The sequence below is a fragment of the Marmota marmota genome, unplaced genomic scaffold (genome assembly GCF_001458135.2).
Source record: "Marmota marmota marmota unplaced genomic scaffold, marMar, whole genome shotgun sequence".
Classification (NCBI taxonomy): domain Eukaryota; kingdom Metazoa; phylum Chordata; class Mammalia; order Rodentia; family Sciuridae; genus Marmota; species Marmota marmota.
The window spans coordinates 45,245,838-45,265,093 of NW_025999990.1; positions in this window are offsets into that span (position 1 = coordinate 45,245,838).

Consider the following 19,256-nt stretch of genomic DNA (forward strand, 5'->3'; position numbering starts at 1 on the left):
CTAGCATACACATAATTATAAGGGAATATTAAAAGACTTTAGTCCTGTGTTTCTCAGTATTTTTCTTCTACTAATTCAGAAAGTACTATTGAGAGCCACAGCCGAAGGGGCCCCAGCAAACTTCCAGCTGCCGGCTGATGATTGGCTCACAGCGGCCCCAGCAACATCTAGCTGATTGGCTCCTCTGCGGTGATGCTCATTGGGCTGTTTCCCTGCCCTTTCAGACCACGGAGCTGCTCATTGGGGGACTTTTTTGGCTCCGCCCACGTGACCCAGCCAATCGGCCTCAAGAGCAGGAGGATTGTGGGAGGTGGAGAGAAGTTTGTGTGGGAGAGAGAGGCTTGTGGAAAGCCAGTGGTGGCAGTTGAGGCTCTGAGGATTTTTCCTGAGAGGCTGTTTTGTTTGGCGTGTGTGGTTCTAAAAATAAAGTTAGTTTCTTTTGACAAGTGGCTTCTGATTGTGCCCAGCCAGACTGCGGCAAAGTACTCCAATAAGCTAGACTAATTTAGTGAAAGCTCCCCCACTATGTCCCTTTTTATAACATTGTGGTGATTATAAATATAGGCGAGGAACAAAATCATTATTTTTGAGTAAAATGCTAAGCACATTAATTTGCAAGTCTTATTGGTATCTCTTTCAGAAACTCACAAGTAGCATAAATAGCATATGATATGAAAGTGGCATAGTAAAAACTTCATAGCCTTGCTGAGTTATATCCATCTCATTCAGGGATAAAGTTCTTAGTATTACATTTATATGCTAATCACTAAAATAGACTTGAATGATTTTTATACATTAGAATTTTAAAAACACTTATTTCTCCCAACATTATTACATTAGAGTAAATCAATTAGGTCAATTCTTATTTTGCTAGCAAAGTCAACTACTAAAGGAAAATTAGGTATATAAAAGGAATTTAAGGGGAATAAACCATAATCCAAATATAGGTACCTAAATTATTGATGCAAAGTTTCTTTTTATTGTATTTTGGGGAAAAACATCTCTAAAATAAGTGAAGGTAAATATTATATTCAAGGTCTTTTATTAACTGGACCCAGCCTCTTCTAGTCTTAATGAACTATAAGTTCCAGATTCACTAAAGATCTGGGCTCTTCCACACAATAATCTTCTCTTTCTCCAGTTTTTACTGATCATGAGGTGCATGAAATGAAAATTTCTATTAAAGAAAGCTAACTGTGATTTTGATCACTTTTTGGTACATTTTATTATATAAAATATATATAAATGTCACCTCTATTTGGTGTTAAGTCCTTGCAAAATAACAGCACTATGACTTCCTTTTCTATTACTATCCTGTACCAGGTGATCATGGCATTTTATATGACAATAGGATCTGGGAACCTTCAGAAGCTAGCTCAGCTAGCTTATTCTGTGAGCACATGGGGCCCATTCTTAGTATGACATTACCAAAGAGCAAACAGGTTAAGGCCCCCAGAATATGCTTACTCTCTGGAGTAGTCTGCCACTGGTCTGTGTCTAACTTCTCTGTATTCCTGGAGAATTCCTTCCTTCAGTAATATGAGCTAACCTGTATGCAGTGTTAGTATATACTTCAAATTTACACTGTCAGCTAAACCACATAGAAATGCTGGCTAAACTGTACTTAAAGATGTATGTGTGTGTGTGTGTGTGTGTGTGTGTGTGTGTACACTGTGTACACTTGGAAGTATATATACTCTTGGAAGAAAGAAAAGAAAATGTCCAGGTGCCAGAAATAAAACAGAAACTCAGATGTAGCAAAAAGCTTGTGCCATGGTCCCCTGGGAGTCCATGGAAATATTAGGATTAAAACAGTGCCTGACTCCTGGAAGGAAATGCATGATCTTGGGGAATTAAGAGGCAGGGAGTTGACAGTGAGACACCCACAGACAGCCAGTATCCTGGAATGTGTGACCCCTCTATTAACATGAGCCTAAACATTTTCTTACCAATCTTCTTTCAAGAAAACATGAAAATTTTTTTCTGCCCAGAACTCTGAGGAAAAATATACTCCATTGCACTCCAAATGTGCAACTTAATGTGAATATTGGGAAACATTTAGCTATCTGCTAGGTATGAGATTTCCAAGTGCAGACATTAACATGAATACTGCTAGGAGTTTAATGAGAATCACTTGGAATTTTAGCAGAACAACTAATACTACCCTGCAGTCCCAAAATCTAGGATGCTTTAAATTCCCACAGTTAAGCAAACAACAGCACTACAGAGGTGTTTGCAATTAAAAAAAAAAGTATAAAACAGAAAAACAACTAATAGTACATAAATAGACAACAAAATAAAAAAGAATTAGCATCCTCAACAATTTTATACAATTGGACATTCTGAAAAAGATACTTAAAAGTTCACAGAGTTAACACTGTAAAAATGTACTCAACAATAACATTGAAACCAGATTCAGCGTGGCATGGGGGTGAAATCTTATAATCCCAGAAACTGAGGCAGGAGAATCACAAGTTGAACATCAGCCTCGGCAATTTAGTGAGATCCTGTCTCAAAAATAAATAAATAAATAAATAAAAGGACTAGGAATATAGCTTCATGGTAGACTGGCCCTGAGGTTCATTCAATCCCCAGTATGATAAATAAAGGTACAAAACAGATTTATGATAAAAGGAAGCCAGAAATCCCACATGTTTAAAAATGAAATCGAATGAAATTAAATGTTTATAATGTGAATTGGAATATACTTAGAATTAAATAAGAATGAAAACACTTTGTATCAAAATGGTGCCATTTAGCCAGAGCAGTACTTAGTGTAAAATGTGTTGCTTAAATGATATAATAGAGGAAAACATGAATTAAGCATTCAACTCAAGAAGACAGATAATAATAAACAAAAACCTTAAAAGGTAAAAGAAAATTAGCAAAACTGAATGAAGTAGAAAACAACAACAAAAAAGATGCATAATAAAAAAAGATCTTTAAAAGGAGACTAAAACCACAGTGAAATCATACCATTGTGTTCAGACATAAGACTGGGGTCCTAATATCAAAATGGATTCCACCATCATGCATAACTAAAAAGAACCAATTACAAAAGAGAGACTTAAAAAAACATAGACAAACCTCTGGGTATTTGCCAAATATAAAAGAAAAAAGGCACAAATGAACTATATTGTCAGTGAAAATAGGTACAGATGAAAATAAAAGTAAAAATCCATTAGGCACTATAAAAAAACCTTTATGCTAATAAATATTAAAGTTAGAAATATAAAAAAAATTTCTACATCATATAAAAATGACAAAATTATTTATGCAGAATTAGAAAATGAGAAAACTTGTGATCACTAAAGAATTTGAATTTTACCTACAAGTGAAGCCAGAATTAGACAGGCAGTCCATATAGATAGGTAAATCGAGTCAGGTCAGATAGAGTCAGGCCAATTTTGAGAGTCCTGGGAAGTTGGACATTGGCCCCTGAGGGATTGAAATGTTAATTCCTTCAGAGCCCTTCCTCCACCCTCATCAAGAACCTGGCTCTGCTCCAAACTGTTGCTAAGGTAACCTGTCCTAGGAATTGCCCCTCGCTAAAGGGAGCTGTGAAATGGTTAATTAATGTGTCTGCTCCATCCTGCCCTTCCCCCTTCAGCTCACCTATTTCCCACCTTTTGGCCCTCCCACCTACCTTTCCTGGGCCTAGTCACGTTTGCAGGAAGGAGAAAGATAAGAGGGAAAAGGCAGGAGAACAAAGGAAGCCTAAGACCTATAAAAAGGGCAGAACACCTCTCTTCTTGGGATACCAGGATATCAGCTATGACCCTCTTCTCCTTCCTGGGAGAAGTCTGTGTTACCCCTTTTTATATAAACCCTGCTTTATATGCTTGCATCAACGTGCTTCTCTAATGTTCAAACTTCAATATTTGAGGGAGCAGAACTCTAACCGGTAACTGGAGGTATCCCAAGTAAATTACTAGCTAAGGCAGTTTTACAAATGAAATTCTGTGAGTAATCAAGGAAAAGATAACTAATATTATACATGAGTTGTCATGAGAAAAAGAAAGCGAGAAATGACTCTTAACTCATTTCATAAAATAACACAGAGCTCAGCAAAAGAATCAGATGAGCCCATAATGAAAAACACAAACATAAGCCAAATCCACTGTTAACCATAAATGCAAAAATCTTAAGTAAAATATTTGTCAGTCAAATCAAGCAATATATATTTTAGCAGAAAGGTTTCATTGACAGCCTGTAGTACCCACCCTGAGTTGATCCCAGAAATGAAAGAACAGATTAATATTAGAAATATGTGCATTAATAAATTAATTTCATTTAATCCATTATTTAATAAATGCCAAATAATTAATGTTTATTAATATAGATTAATAAGTATTAAATTATCACACTCCTAGATAAAAAAGGGGAAACTATTTTAGTATTTGAAACAATACAGAAAAAGAATTTGATACAATTCAATTTCATAATAAAACTCTAAGCTGAGTATAGAAAGGAAACATGTTGAAAGAAGGTGTCTACAAAAACTTATAGCAAACAAACTTAGGGAAAATTGGAAGCATTTTCTCCAAAATTTCTGTTCAGAAGCACTATGCTTCTCTATGATGAAATTTATCTGTATATCACATTAATAATAATGTCTTAGGCAAAGAAAGACTCAGCAAGCTGAATAATTAGTTCATTTTTCTTGACTAATAGAAATCCTGATGCAGTCAGTGCTGTCCAAAAATTGAACTCAATATATTCATCAGAGCCCAAGTTTCTTTTTTCATTCCTGTTCCATTATTCTCAACAACTGTTCATATTTTCAAAGGTACTACATGACTCCAAAATGAAGACTGGAGATCCAAAAAGGAAGAAAGAACTTATGGTTGGAATCATCTTTTCCCTTGAAGAACCTTCTTGAAGTCCAATTCCCCTACTTCTAAATACATCTCAATAGCCATCCCCATATGTGAAGGAAGATGCTACAGAACGTAGCCTTGTTTTTGTTTTTTTTTAACTTGGCATATTCTATCTTAATTTTTAAGAATGAAGAGATTAATGAGTTATATAGACAGCAGTCTCTCCCTCTCTTTTTAAAATTAGAGCTTTATAGTTCCGCATTCCCTCCCCCATTCTCCTTCCTCTACTCCACTAGACTTCCTTACACTCATCTATTTATTTACATTTTACTTGTTCTTTTTACTTATGCATAAAGGTGAAATTCCCTGTGGCTTATTTATATATGTACTTAACTTAATTTTTTGAAGAATTCATTCTGGGTTGCCTCCCCTTACCCATAGCTCTACTCTGCCTCCTGATCCCCTTCAACATTACTAGACTCTCCTTTACCTTTACTAATATCGTATTAGCACAATAAACAAGAAAAAAGGAATCAAAAGAATAAGCAAAAAGGAGAACCACATTTGTTATTATCAAAGACATACTTTTCTACGTAGAAAACCCAAAAGAATTTATAAACTTATAACTAATGAAAGAGATTCATAAGATTGATGAAAACAACAGAAAAAATAGAGCTTCTGTAGGTTGAACATTTTAATTATATTGAAGTATAATTTTTCATTATATTGAAATGTGGTTTTATAGAAATATTAAATACATACATACATAATAATAGGAAAACACCTAATAAAAGATGTATCAAGAAAAAAAGAATTATAAAACGTTGAAGATATGGAAAATCTAGTTAATGCATGAAATAAATTTTCCTTAGTATCGGTAAATGACATTAAAATTTCAAAAGCATTGTTTTAATTAACTTTATAGAATGATAATAAAATTTCTATGAAAGAACAAAATGCCCAGTATAGGAAAGACAATGAAGAAATAAAATAACCTAGACAGGCCTGCTATAACAAATATGAGCATGACATAAAGTTGTAGCAATGGTGACAGTGTTTTAGTAGAATACCCCCACAGACAAATTAAAATAAAGGGTCCAGAAACAAGCCTCCACTTATATTTGAAAAGTTGGCATGAGATAGTGTCACAAATTGATGTGAAAGCAATAGACTATTTAATAAATAGTGACAGGATAAGGGTTAGCTACAAAAGAATAAATAAACTTAGATGTCTGTCATGGCACACAAAAAATAATTTTCTTTGCAGAAAACTCTGATTTTAGGATAAGAAAAATTTCTTAGATGAGATACAAAAGGCCTAAATTTAGGGGCTTAAGTTGTGCCTCAGTTGGTAGAGCGCTGGCCTAGCATGTGTGAGGCACTAGGTTCAATTCTCAGCACCACATATGAATAAATGAATAAAATAAAGGTCCATCAACATCTAAAAAAATTTAAAAATTAAAGAGGCATAAATTTATATAGAAAATGTTAATAAATTTATTATATTAAAAGTTAAAATTTATGTTCATCAAAACAAACTGTTAGATACAATGACTATCTATAGTTTTGAAGGAAATATTTGCAATGGAAATAACTGACAAATAATTAGTATCCCAGTTTTCATGAATGCTTTAAAACCAGTAGGAAAAGGGAAAATGACCTAAGAGAGTATTGTGCAAAGAAACAGGTTATTCACATCATGTTGTTACTGTAATGATGGAATAATATTCCATTAAATGGTTATGCCATAACCTATCTATCCAGTCTCTGTTTTAAGCCATTTGTCTTTTCCTAAATTTTTATTATGACAATTGATATAAAGAATGTCTTTGTATTGAGCTTTTCTGTATCTCTGATTATGTTGCTGGAACTTGCTCTAAGTAGTCCAGTGATTACCAGCTAATTAAAAATAAATAGCTGGAAAATCTCCTGACTCCAAGGAATAATCTAGGCAGTGGTATGATCCCCATAGACACCATGGTTCCCCACAGGACTGACTGTACATATCCCAGGAGGGAGCCCCAGAGAAGCAGGCAGGTGAGCCAGTGATGTGACTGTATTTCTAATGAAGAAATAAGGCCTTATGAAAGGCAGGTCTGTTGTATTTTTCTATTTTCTATTCTCATTGATTTAAAAACTGATATTGGGCAGTGTTTGTAAGACCTAAAGAGCTATCCTATCTTGAAGAACAACAACAACAAATATATATATATACATATATATATATATATGTATATATATATATATACATATATATATATATATATATATATATTTTTTAAATATGAAATATTTAAAAAAATTTCTAGCATGAGAATGAATCATATAATGCATAGAAATTCTATCATTCCTATACAGTGAGAGAAAATTCAATAACCTGAGGAAAAAAAACATAAGATTTTTAAAACTCTCTTCCCTTTTAATATATTCCTGCCATAGAAATTGATAGAAAATTTTATCAATCTGCAATTGCATCTCTCCTAGCCAACCTTTACACACATGTCCTACCTTTCAAAACAAGAAATTTCATGTGGCTTTTTTTAAGCTTATAGTACAGGAAAAGAATATGAAGTTAATAAAACACATGCCCCTCATTTTTCAGAGAAACATCGTTTGGGAACTTGTTTATGTATTTTATTATTATTTGTTTTACAAATGGCACATGGACACTGTCCAACTGTATTAGAGCAAACCCTAGTGGTAGGTGAATAAAAATCTTTGAAGAGTCTCTTACAGCTTTGCAGGAAAAATGATTTTATTTTGTCCAAAAAATGACTTAACATAGCCAAAAACCAAATGTAAATGGCCTTGAGAAACAGGGATAAAGCATTCTTAAGGAATTCCTCATTATCACGGAGCCCACAAGGAAGCTGGTGCATTCCAACCCCATAGCAGACACCCTCAGCAAGTGTTACAGCAGCCACCTGCACCCTCCCACGGCACAGGGATCATTAGACTTTCATCTCAGAAGCACTTTACAAACATTAGCCAATTAAGAGGAGTGAGCAGACATAAATACCAGTAAGCAAGCAGAGCAAGAATACAGTTATATAAAAGCTCTAGTGAAGATGTTTCTACACATTTGGAGCTAACAGTTTAGTTTTCAGTAAATGCCATGGCCTAGAACAAATTTTATGGGTCATATTTATTAGTGACATTAAGTTCTTTTATTATTAAATAGTAGGTGTATAATACGTTCGGAATGGCACCTACTGGAAATTCAGTCTCCTCTCCCCTTTCTCCACACCCACAAAAAAGAGAAGAGAAAAAATTATTTACATGGACCCTGATTTTAACCCATAACACATGGAAATCCTTTTTTAAAGAGGGTTCTTCTCAAGAACTCAGAGTATCCTAACTAAGACCTATAAAAGCAATATGGTAGGGAATGAATAAACAGTTCATTTATTTCTATTTTGTATGATATCTAATGTGACTAATTTATTTTTGAATTATTTTTTGGGGGGTGCAATTTACATTTACATGAGTTAATATTATTACCATGAGTAATAACTATACCGTACTTTTCTGGGCAAAATTAGTTTGATCATCAGCTTGAATAAAAAAATAGACCTCAAAGGGAAAATTATGTATATTAAAATATTTTTTTGAATCTATTTATCAGGATGAGATGATATTTTCCATTGCCATAGTAACCAGATACTCTGAATGATAAATCAGGTAAAGAGTAAATATATGGGGCATAAAAGGTGAGATGCCTTACCTAGCTCATTCTTTCTACATAACAAAGCTGGGCATTGTCATTATAGGATGAGTTCCTGAAATGGAGGTTTAATTGTAAGCATATTATCTTATAATTATCTTAATACAGTAATTATATTGTATACAGAAAAATGAGCATTACCAATTCAGCCTTGTGTACACTGCTTTTCTCAAAGCTTTCACAGAATAAGAGAAATGTCGTGTATCTGAAATATATGTGAAATTTATCTCAGTGTAGTTCTAAATTGCATTTCTCAACCAATAAAAAAAAAATAAATTAAATAAAATTTACTAAGTTAAAAAAAAAACGAAGTGAAATTTATCTTTAGCATTCCCTTCAAGTGTTCCACTTTACTTGCCTATATTGATTTTCTTCAGCACATTGACATTTCTCATAGCTGATATTGGGCAAGACAAAGATTAACTTGCATATATTCTGCTGAGATAATTACAATATGACCTGTAGAAATCTTAAAAGAGCAATCATCTGGTCATTAAAAAGTAGGACATCTAGTACAAAAGTAAAAAGTCTAGGATACAAGCTGTATGATAAAAGAAAAGAGTACATATTTTGGGGTCAGATAAACAAACCCTGGTTTCAGGTTTGAGAAAAGTTTACTTTTTCTTAGACTTGGTTTCTTCATCTGTACATTACAGCCTTTAAGAATTCAAAGATTTAATTATGTAAAAGGGTTAAGTATACTGCACACAGATTCCAGGAAATATATAGGAATGAATGAACAGATGGATGATTAGATGACAGATAGATAGGTGATGGATGGATAGATAGACAGACTGATGATAGATGGAGTGAGAGAGATGAGAGAGAGAGAGATGATAGGTAGATGTTCCCCTTTCTCCCTTATTAGTTGTTTCCTTCTCATGACAACTTTGGACGACCGGACCTTCTTGGTTGTTCATCTCCATCAACAATGTTGGGGAACTTTTCTCAAACAGGTGCCCAACCCGGTAATTTGAAGGATGGGGAATTTGAAGCAGGAGGGGAAAAGGGAGCAAAAACAACTATAGAAAAATAGGGCCCCCTCCCTGAGATGAAACATTTCATCATCAATCTCCAGAGGCCCTAACCTAGAAATGATGTTCTCATTTCTCTTACTAGCAGATAAATGTGGGAATTTCTCCAGCATAAGAAACTCAACCTTCCTATTACATAAGCTAGAAGATTTGAAAGGTGGTCTAGCAATACTTCAAAACCTGGACCCTTTAGCCACACAGCCTGGGTTCAAATCCTGGATCTGTTACCTATGAACTCACCCTAAGGCTAGTTGCCCCTAAGTCCCTGTATGACATCTGTACTTTACATAACTTCTCTATGCCTCTGTTGTACAATATGATTTATCATAGTACTTATTTCATAGGATTGTTGTGATAACTCAAGACCAAGTGAGTCAATATTTTTTAAATCCTTAAAAAAGTCAGCTAGTAACCTTTCCTATAAGTTTTAAAGCTCAGGAGAGAGGTATAGATTAAACACTTTAAGACTCTTGCATGGATGTTACATTCATAAGGATTTTATTGTATATCTCACTACTGTGGCTTAGAAAACATCAGCAAAGTTAGAAACATCTTATTCCATCTTCAAGGTGGGATAGCTCTTTAGGTCTCACAAACACTGCCCAATATCAGCTTTTAAATGCAATAGTAACAAAAACAGCATGGTATTAGCACCAAAACAGACTGGTAGACCAATGGTTCAGAATAGAGGACACAGAGACTAACCCACAAAATTACAATTATCTTATGTTAGACAAAGGTGCCAAAACCATGCACTGGAGAAAAGATAGCATCTTCAACAAATGGTGCTGGGAAAACTGGAAATCCATATGCAACAAAATGAAATTAAACCCCTATCTCTCACCATGCACAAAAATTAACTCAAAATGGATCAAGGACCTAGGAATTAAACCAGAGACTCTGCATCTAACAGAATAAAAAAGTAGGCCCTAATCTTCATCATATGGGATTAGGCCCCAACTTCCTTAATAAGACTCCTACAGTGCAAGAATTAAAACCAAGAATCAATAAATGGGATAGACACAAACTAAAAAGTTTCTTCTCAACAAAAGAAACAATCTGTGAGGTGAACAGTGAGCCTACATCTTGGGAGCAAATTTTTATCCCTCACACATCAAATAGAGTACTAATCTCTAGGGTATATAGAGAACTCAAAAAGCTAAGCACCAAAAAAACAAATAACCCAATAAACAAATGGGCCAATGACCTGAACAGACACTTCTCAGAAGAGGATATAGAATCAATCAACAAATATATGAGAAAATGCTCATCATCTCTAGCAATTAGAGAAATGCAAATCAAAACTACTCTAAGATATCTCACTCTAGTCAGAATGGCAGCTATTATGAAGACAAACAACAATAAGTGTTGGCGAGGATATGGGTAAAAAGGTACACTCATACATTGCTGGTGGGACTGCAAATTGGTGCAGCTAATATGGAAAGCAGTATGGAGATTCCTTTGAAATCTGGGAATGGAACCACCGTTGACCCAGCTATCCCTCTCCTCGGACTATGCCCAAAGGACTTACAAACAGCATACTACAGGGACACAGCCACATCAATGTTTACAGCAGCACAATTCCCAATAGCTAAACTGTGGAACCAACTTAGATGCCCTTCAGTAGATAAATGGATTAAAAAAAAGTGGTATATATACACAATGAAATGTTACTCAGCAATAAAAGAGAATAAAATCATGGCATTTGCAGATAAATGGATGGTGTTGGAGAATATAATGCTAAGTTAGCCAATCCAAAAAAAAAAAAAAACCAAATGCCGAATGTTTTCTCTGATATAAGGTGGCTGACTCATAGTGGGATAGGGAGGGGGAGCATGAGAAGAATAGATGAATTCTAGATAGGGCAGAGGAGTGGGAGGGAAAGGAAGGGGGCAGGGGATTAGTAAGGATGGTGGAATGTGATGGACATCATTATCCAAAGTACATGTCTGAAGATACGAACTGGGTGTCAACATACTTTATATACAAACAGTGATATAAAAAATTGTGGTATATATGTGTAATAAGATTGTAATGCAAAACAAAACAAAAAAGTACAAGTATAAAGATATGAAGTGGTGTGAACAAAGATATGAAAAATTGTGCTCTATCTGTGTTGTATTTTAAAAAATAAAATCAATTAAAAATAAATAAATAAGTGGAATAGAGAAATATGACAGGCATTGAGATAGCATATTCAAGGTTATGAACAAGAGGAGAGTGTGTTCCACAAAGGTAATAAGGAAGAAAGACTGAGGGCTAAATCCTCTTCTGCATGTGACTTCAGTCTCTGGTCCTTAGGCAAGTATTGGGGCCACCTTGGGAATCATTCTGGCTCCTATTCCCATCTCAGGTGTTTTGGCCAGCAAGACTCAGATTTCTGTCCATTTTCCACTGTCTATGATTTGTTTAAACTCCCATCATTTCTCCCCTTGATTGCTACATCTTTAGTGATCTTGCCCCAGGTGTTTCTCTCCAATCCACCTTCCACAGAGCTTCTAAACAAATCTTTCAAAAATGTATTTCTGGTTATGCCACTGTCCTGTCTAGTAGCCTTCAGTTACACCTCACTTGCCTCATTATAAGTCTAAACTCCTCTGCCAGAAATGCTGACACCTCCATCATCTCCCCCACCTATTTACCTAAGCCTAGTCTCTCACCTCTTTCTCCCCCGTTGAACTTCTGCGGGCATTCTACCAAATGACTTCTAGTCCACTAAAGATACCTCATATTCTTTCACCTCTGGACCATTATTCCAAAGAATTCAATTCTCTTCCTCTTGAAAAGTAGTTTGGTGATGGGTGAGGCATATTTTCTTTGCCCTTAAACATTGAAATTCATTTTTTTCCATGTAACCTTTTTTATGTGAGATGATAAAAGAACAGCTTGTGAGAAAATGTTCAAAACAGCAAAGTGGTCACCAAATTACTCTGAGGTTATGTATCCCTGGGACTATTATTTCTGGAAATTATTTCCTAAACTATGACACTGCTTTTGAACTTAATGAAATGCTTATATATGACAACTTAAAGAATATCTATTTTATGCTGTTGGGATGACAATAATAGCTGTCTACTGCCCTGAAACAAAATGTTCTGCAATGACCATAACGGAGGAACAAGGAGAATGAACCTAAAACTGTAACTGAGGGCTCCTTGTGCTCAGCTACCCAGCGCTTTATTTCACCAATTAAAAAGTTGATTTCCCTTTTGCTCTAAGCACTCTGAACAGAATAGTGCTCTTTTTGCATTTATCTTGTGCTTCTTTTATGATGAAAATTTAAAAGAATGTAGCTTTTTCCTTTGGGGTGTCAGAGGAGAGATTTGGGTTGTTTTTCAAAACATGGAGGACTATCAAAAGCAGCTTTCACTGGCTTTGCCAATTCCCAAACAAACTAGAGCCAACTGGGGTTATGACTACAGCCAGCAGCTGCAAGCTTTCAACCATTAGTGTGGCAATGCAATGCAGAGCATTGGAGAATTCTCTCTCTCTCTCTCTCTCTCTCTCTCTCTCTCTCTCTCTCCCTCTCCCTCTCCCTCCCCACCCCCTCTCTCACACACACACACATACATACCCCAAATAGTCCCTCTTGCTTGGCCAATTCTACACTCACTCTATTTCTGAACATCTCTCTCCTCCTAAATCCAAGACTCCAAGGTGCTCTCTTCTTCTAATATCTGAGAATTTTTAAAAAAATCTTCTATGTCTCCAACTGCTTCGTCACCACCTTGGCTTAATTGATCTTGCTGTCCCCTGAGTCCAGTGCTTCTCCTAGACCCTCTGAAATGGGAACTCTTTTCTGTCTTATGTCCCACCCCTATACTCATGGTCACTTTCCTTTCCTCTCCATGACTCTTCAAGACCATTATATTCTCTTCCTGTTGCAAAATCCCTGCTCTTTTGAGCTCACTCTTTGGCAACTTGCTTCTTTATTTTCAAAATAGTTCATTGAGCTTCCGGCCCTGCTCTCTCATTTATCAAGGACTTTTATCTCCTTCCATCATCCCAGGCAACTTTTAACGCCCACAGAGATGACATTTGGAAAGCCTAACTTACCTCCATTCTTCAACCTCTTTTATTTCCAGTCTCATTTTCTTCTGCTTCATTTCCAAAATCATAATAGGAACACACCAGAACCGAAATGCTTACAAAATTAGCAGTCCGATCACGACCACCTTTGCTCCTGTGCCTTCCTCCAGTACATCAATCAGCAGCCCCCAGCCGCGTGGATCTTCACTTTCTCTCATCAGTCCCCCCTGTTTTCATGTCTCTCCTTGTCCAGTGGAGCGGACATAGATGGCTTCATTCTCTTTCCCCTTCTTTCCCTTTCTTCCTTCCTTTCAGTAAAAGAACACTCTTGCCTTTTTCTGAAGCCAACTTCTTTAACTTATGTTTTCTTCTTCTCTTTCTGGAACCCCTCTTCTCAAGTTTCCTTACCATCTTCTCTTTTTACCCAATGGCTCTCTCACCTTCTTCCAACTTAATATTTCTACCTCCCTGGCTCAAAAACTTCCATGTTTTCCACTTAATAGAGAGTAAAATTTTAAATCCTTAACACGGACTTCCACACCCCCAAATAACATAGCCCCTGCCTCCATCTGGACCATCCATCTGGACCACTTCCCTCCATGCTTGCTATACCCCATGTACACTGACTGCCATGGTTGGTTGTGATTGGCTCATGTGTTAGAAGCTTGGTCCCCAGTGCGCCAGTGTTGAATGGTGGTGGAATCCTTAAGAGATATGGCCCAGTGGGAGGCAGTAAGGTCACTGAGGGCACTGCATCAAAAGGGATTACAGTAGTTCTCATGAAATTCCAGTTTGTTCCAATGAGAGTGGATTCATGAAATAGCAAGTCTGAATCACTGAATCACTCTCTGACTTCCTGTCTTGCCATGTGATCTCTCCTTGCACATGCCCCATGATATCATCCACCATTAGGCCTTCAGCAGAGTCCAAACTGATAGAGCCACCCCATCTTGGGCGTTTGGTTTACAGAACTATGAGTTAAATAAACATCTTTTCTTTATACAGTACCCAACTTCTAGGTATTTTGTTAAAGCAACGGAAAGTGGACTAAAGATGCTGACCTTCATGTTGGTCCTGAACCAAGTCTAACCTTTCTCACCTGTTCTTCCCTTTGCCTGCCTAGATCATCATTTTCCCCAAGCTCTGCCTAATGGACCCTGTCTATACATCAGTTCTTTGTTCTGACATTGTATAGAAGGCTTTTCTTACTCTCCACCTAAATGTCATGTCTACTATTCTTTCACGCCTCCTTGACCTTTTTTTTAGAGCAATTATTACCATGTATAATTACATATTTTATTAATGAGACAGACACTTTGCTTTATATTTCTAAAATCTATGAGGGGAAGACTATGTGTATTATATTTATCATTGTATCTTTAGTGCCTGCAACACAATAGACAATTCAAGTATGCCAAAAAAGAAGAAATAATAATGATATTCATATACCTGGTCAGTGACACTACAAGGATTTAAATGGTCTTTACAATTTAGGAGACATGGGAAATGGAAATAACATTACCACTGTACTGTCTTAAAACAATTAGTGATATTTTCTCCTCTATACACAAGAGTAAAATAGCTCAGAATTGTTAACAGGTTATGAAAAGCAGCATGTTAAATATGTACTTTGGAGTCAATATATCTGCTTTGCATTTCAGAAGCACTATCTATATGACCCTGGGCAAATCCCATAACCTGTCTGAGACCCATTTTCCTCATTTGCAATAGAGTAGCAATAGTATTAGCTTGCAGAGCTGTTATGCAGAAAATGTGATATAATTCAGATAACGTCCCACTGCCTAGCACTTAAGAGACACCCTACCAAGGTTAGTTTCTGTCTGATCCCTATTTTTATATCATTAATGCTAACATCAACACTTTATATGTGCCATGAGATTGTTTTATTACACTAATGAAATAAGCTCATACTCTCACAAGTCCTCTAAATTTCAGAGTTTCTTTGTCTTCTAGTTATTTGGGGGAGTTTCCAGGAGGTGACCGATATGTATTTGGCAAGAGTAATTAATTTTTAATTACTCATGCTCCTCCTCTTCCTCTTGGATTAGGGTTCCTGCCTCAAATAATGACAACCACGATTTCCCCTGCCACAGCCGTCCTGATGGTACTGGCCCTCTCCAACTGCTATGCACAGAAGATGTGCCATGCTAAGTTCCACTGTCCCACAAGGGACCCTCGTGTGCTGCTTCCAGGAGGCCATGCTGCTTCCTGGTGCTGCCCCTGTATCCTCTCTTATTGATGCCACTTGGTCATTTTTCAGTTCTGAAGCTATTCTGACTAAAATGTGAGTAATTTTTCACATTCACTGTTTCTTTTCTCCTCTCTCTCTCTCTCTCCTACTCTCTGTTAGCATCTCGTAAAGATCTTTGCGATACAGCTTTTTTTATGGTTTTTTAAACACCCGTGTGTTAAAGGCTTAGTCACCAGCCTATGATGCTATTGGGAGGTGGTGGAATCTCTAGAAGGTGAGACTTAGTAGAAGTAAGGCCATTGAGGGGGTACCTTTGAAGGGGATATTGGGACCCCAGCCCTTCTCTCTTTCACCTCCTGGACACCATGAGGTGGATAGACCTCTCTGCCCTATACTACCACTGTGATGTACTATGCCATTCCAGGTTCAAAGCAACAGGGCCTATGACCACACACTGAAACCTCCAAAACCATGAACCAAAGTCAACTTTTCCTCATTGTAAATTGATTATCTCAAGTATTTTGTGTCAGCATGCTGGTTTCCGGTGAAGGCTCTCCCCTTACCTTGCAGACAGCACTTCCTTGCTATATCATACCATGGCTTTTTTTTTTCTGTATATGTAGAGAATTCTGACCTCTTCCTCTTCGTATGAAGACACTGATCTTTTTAGATTAGGGCCCACCCTTCTCACCTCATTTAACTTAATTACATAAATCTCAGTTTTATACTTAAAGGTCGTATCTCCAAAAGAGTCACAATCCAGGTTAGAGTTTCAACATGTGAATCAGGAGCACAATTTAGTTCATAACAGTTCTACTCTAGGGAAACCAAATAATTCATGAAATTTCCTTCCCCTTAAATGACCAATAGAATACTTTTTTTTTTTTTTTTTTGGGGTATCAGAGATTGAACCCACTGAGGCACATCCTCAGCCCTTTTTATTTATTTATTTGTTTGTTTGTTTGTTTGTTTGTTTATTTATTTATTTATTTATTTATTTTGAGATAGGATCTGACTAAGTTGCTTAGGGCCTCTCTAAGTTGCTGAGGCTGGCTTAGAATTTGCAATCCTCCTGCCTCAGCCTCCTGAGTTGCTGAGGTTACAGGCATGCACCACCACGCCTGGCACCAATAGATTACTCTTAGACTAAATTTATACCCCCTAAATTCTTTACCTTTGGAATGGCTTGTTTCCTCTTAAGATTTCCTGTTTCACATTTGACAAATAGATTTGATAAATTATAAGAAAAAAAAACTCCTACTTCCAGTATGATAAACTGGTCTGGTAACCTAGGCCACCCATCCCCCTATGTGTCCTGACATATCTGAATCCTCTTGATGTCCTACCCACCCTCAGCACTTTTGCTTTCAGTACCAAAGCAAAAATGAACACCCCAGCTGATAATGACCTGGGGTGTTTTTTAGTGTCTGAATATCTCCCGGGTGCTAGAGAAAAATGAAAGCTTTACAAAGAATCAATCACTCTTTGAACTATTACTTGTTCATTTTGTGCATTTTCTCAGTCACATCGCCTAAGGAGATTAGTAATGCACTACACAATGACCTAATTTATTACAGAAGAGCAATTCAGGCCACAGCAAGAATGAAACATATCAACTGCCAATCCCTCTGATAATATGAAACAGTTATTTTTCTCAACTGGCTATTTGGCTCTTACATTAGGAGTGCTCACAACATAAAAGGAAAAGATGCTGTTTTATATATGTATAAATTTAAGTCTGGGCCTGTTAACTAAGAAGGTTAGATTCTGGTGCTAATGAGGGAAACACAGAACTTCAATCCCCAGAGACTAGTTGTAGTCACACTGTCCTCCAGCTTACTACCTTGTTTTCACATAAAATTGTGCTAGTGGTCATAAGAGGATAACCCTCAAATATCTCTCACTCAGATAACATTCAGCAAACATTGACTGAGCTTCTTCTGTATCTCAAGCTTCATGCTCATAGCAATGATATAAATACAAATAAAGTAAAACATAACCCTTACATATATTTTATAAATATAAAATAAGTAAAACATAACCCTTACCCTCAAAAGTCTTGCAGTCAGTGAAAATTATTAGCATTACTGGAGAAAAAAATAAGCATCCTACTAATGCCATTTATCTTAGACATGACACACTTTTTGTTTTTAGTACTTTGCAAATTAGTAAACATTTTCATGCAATTATCTCACTTCATCCTCAGAGTAATCACTGTAAGTAGGTACCATTAACCCTGATTTGGAGATTAAAAAAAAAAAATCTCAGCATTAACAAGTTTGAGTTATTCAAGGTCATACAGCATGTATGTAAACTCAGGGATTTCTCTAAAATCCCAGTTCCATGTCATTAAAAAATTTATAAGCCTTTGCCAAATACGAGCACAGAATGGTCTTTAAACCTTCTATTTGTGTGTGTGTAATATAATTATAACAAAGTTATACTGTAATGTAAATTATAAATAATTTTTATAAATAATTATTTGCCAATGACAAATATACATCTCAATAACAATAAACATTTTCAATAACAAAATTTTTGGTCACTCCAAAGATGACAAAGAAATGGAAATATAACACTGATGCTTAAATATAATCGTATTATAATCAATTGGCCCATACTAACTTGATGCTCATAAAACAGTCTAAATATTAGCAAAATTTCATTTTTGGATCCTGGATCATATCATAAAGTTTCATAACTCAAAAATACATTTTGAAAATAAGCATATGTTTTAACCTTCATTATTCCAGTGTGCAAAATTCATCTCAAATAATTAACGTTTAGTTTTGCTCTAAGTGACACATGGAGAAATTTCTACTCTTTGTAAAACCCATATGCATCAAAATGTCTGCAGAGAAGTCTGATGATAAGAGTTCTATATTTGCATAGTGCTTTATTTCTCATTTCACACAGGAAGGCTTTGCTTCCAAAGAGTTCATGAAGAATTGGTAGAAACTAGCCCAAGAGCTCATACAGCTTATCAACAGTAATTCTGACAAGTGCATCTGGCTGCCTGTCAGAAGACCAGAGTGCAGAGGTTCTCAAGTTTGTTCACCTTTTGGAATTACCTAGGAAGCTTTAAAAATGTAAATGCCAGGTTCCACCCTCAGAATTCTCACTTAATTGGTCTGGGATGCAGTGAGTTATTTGGGATTTCTGAAAACTCTGCATGTGGGTGAAAAGAGCAATGAAGCCAAACAGGTCACCTTCAGATAGTGGAAAGGTGGTTCCTGGACCAGCACACAGTGGGAGCTTGTCAAATATGCCCTCGAGGCACCATTCAGAACCCAGGGTGGGAAATCTGAGAACAGTTTATTTTTAGTATATTATTTACCATTCCTTTGCCATAAGTAACACTTTGAAAAAAGAAGTCTTCTTGTCTGGATCCCTTGCCACGTTAAGTGCAATAAGGAAGCAAATCTGGGTCCTAAAGG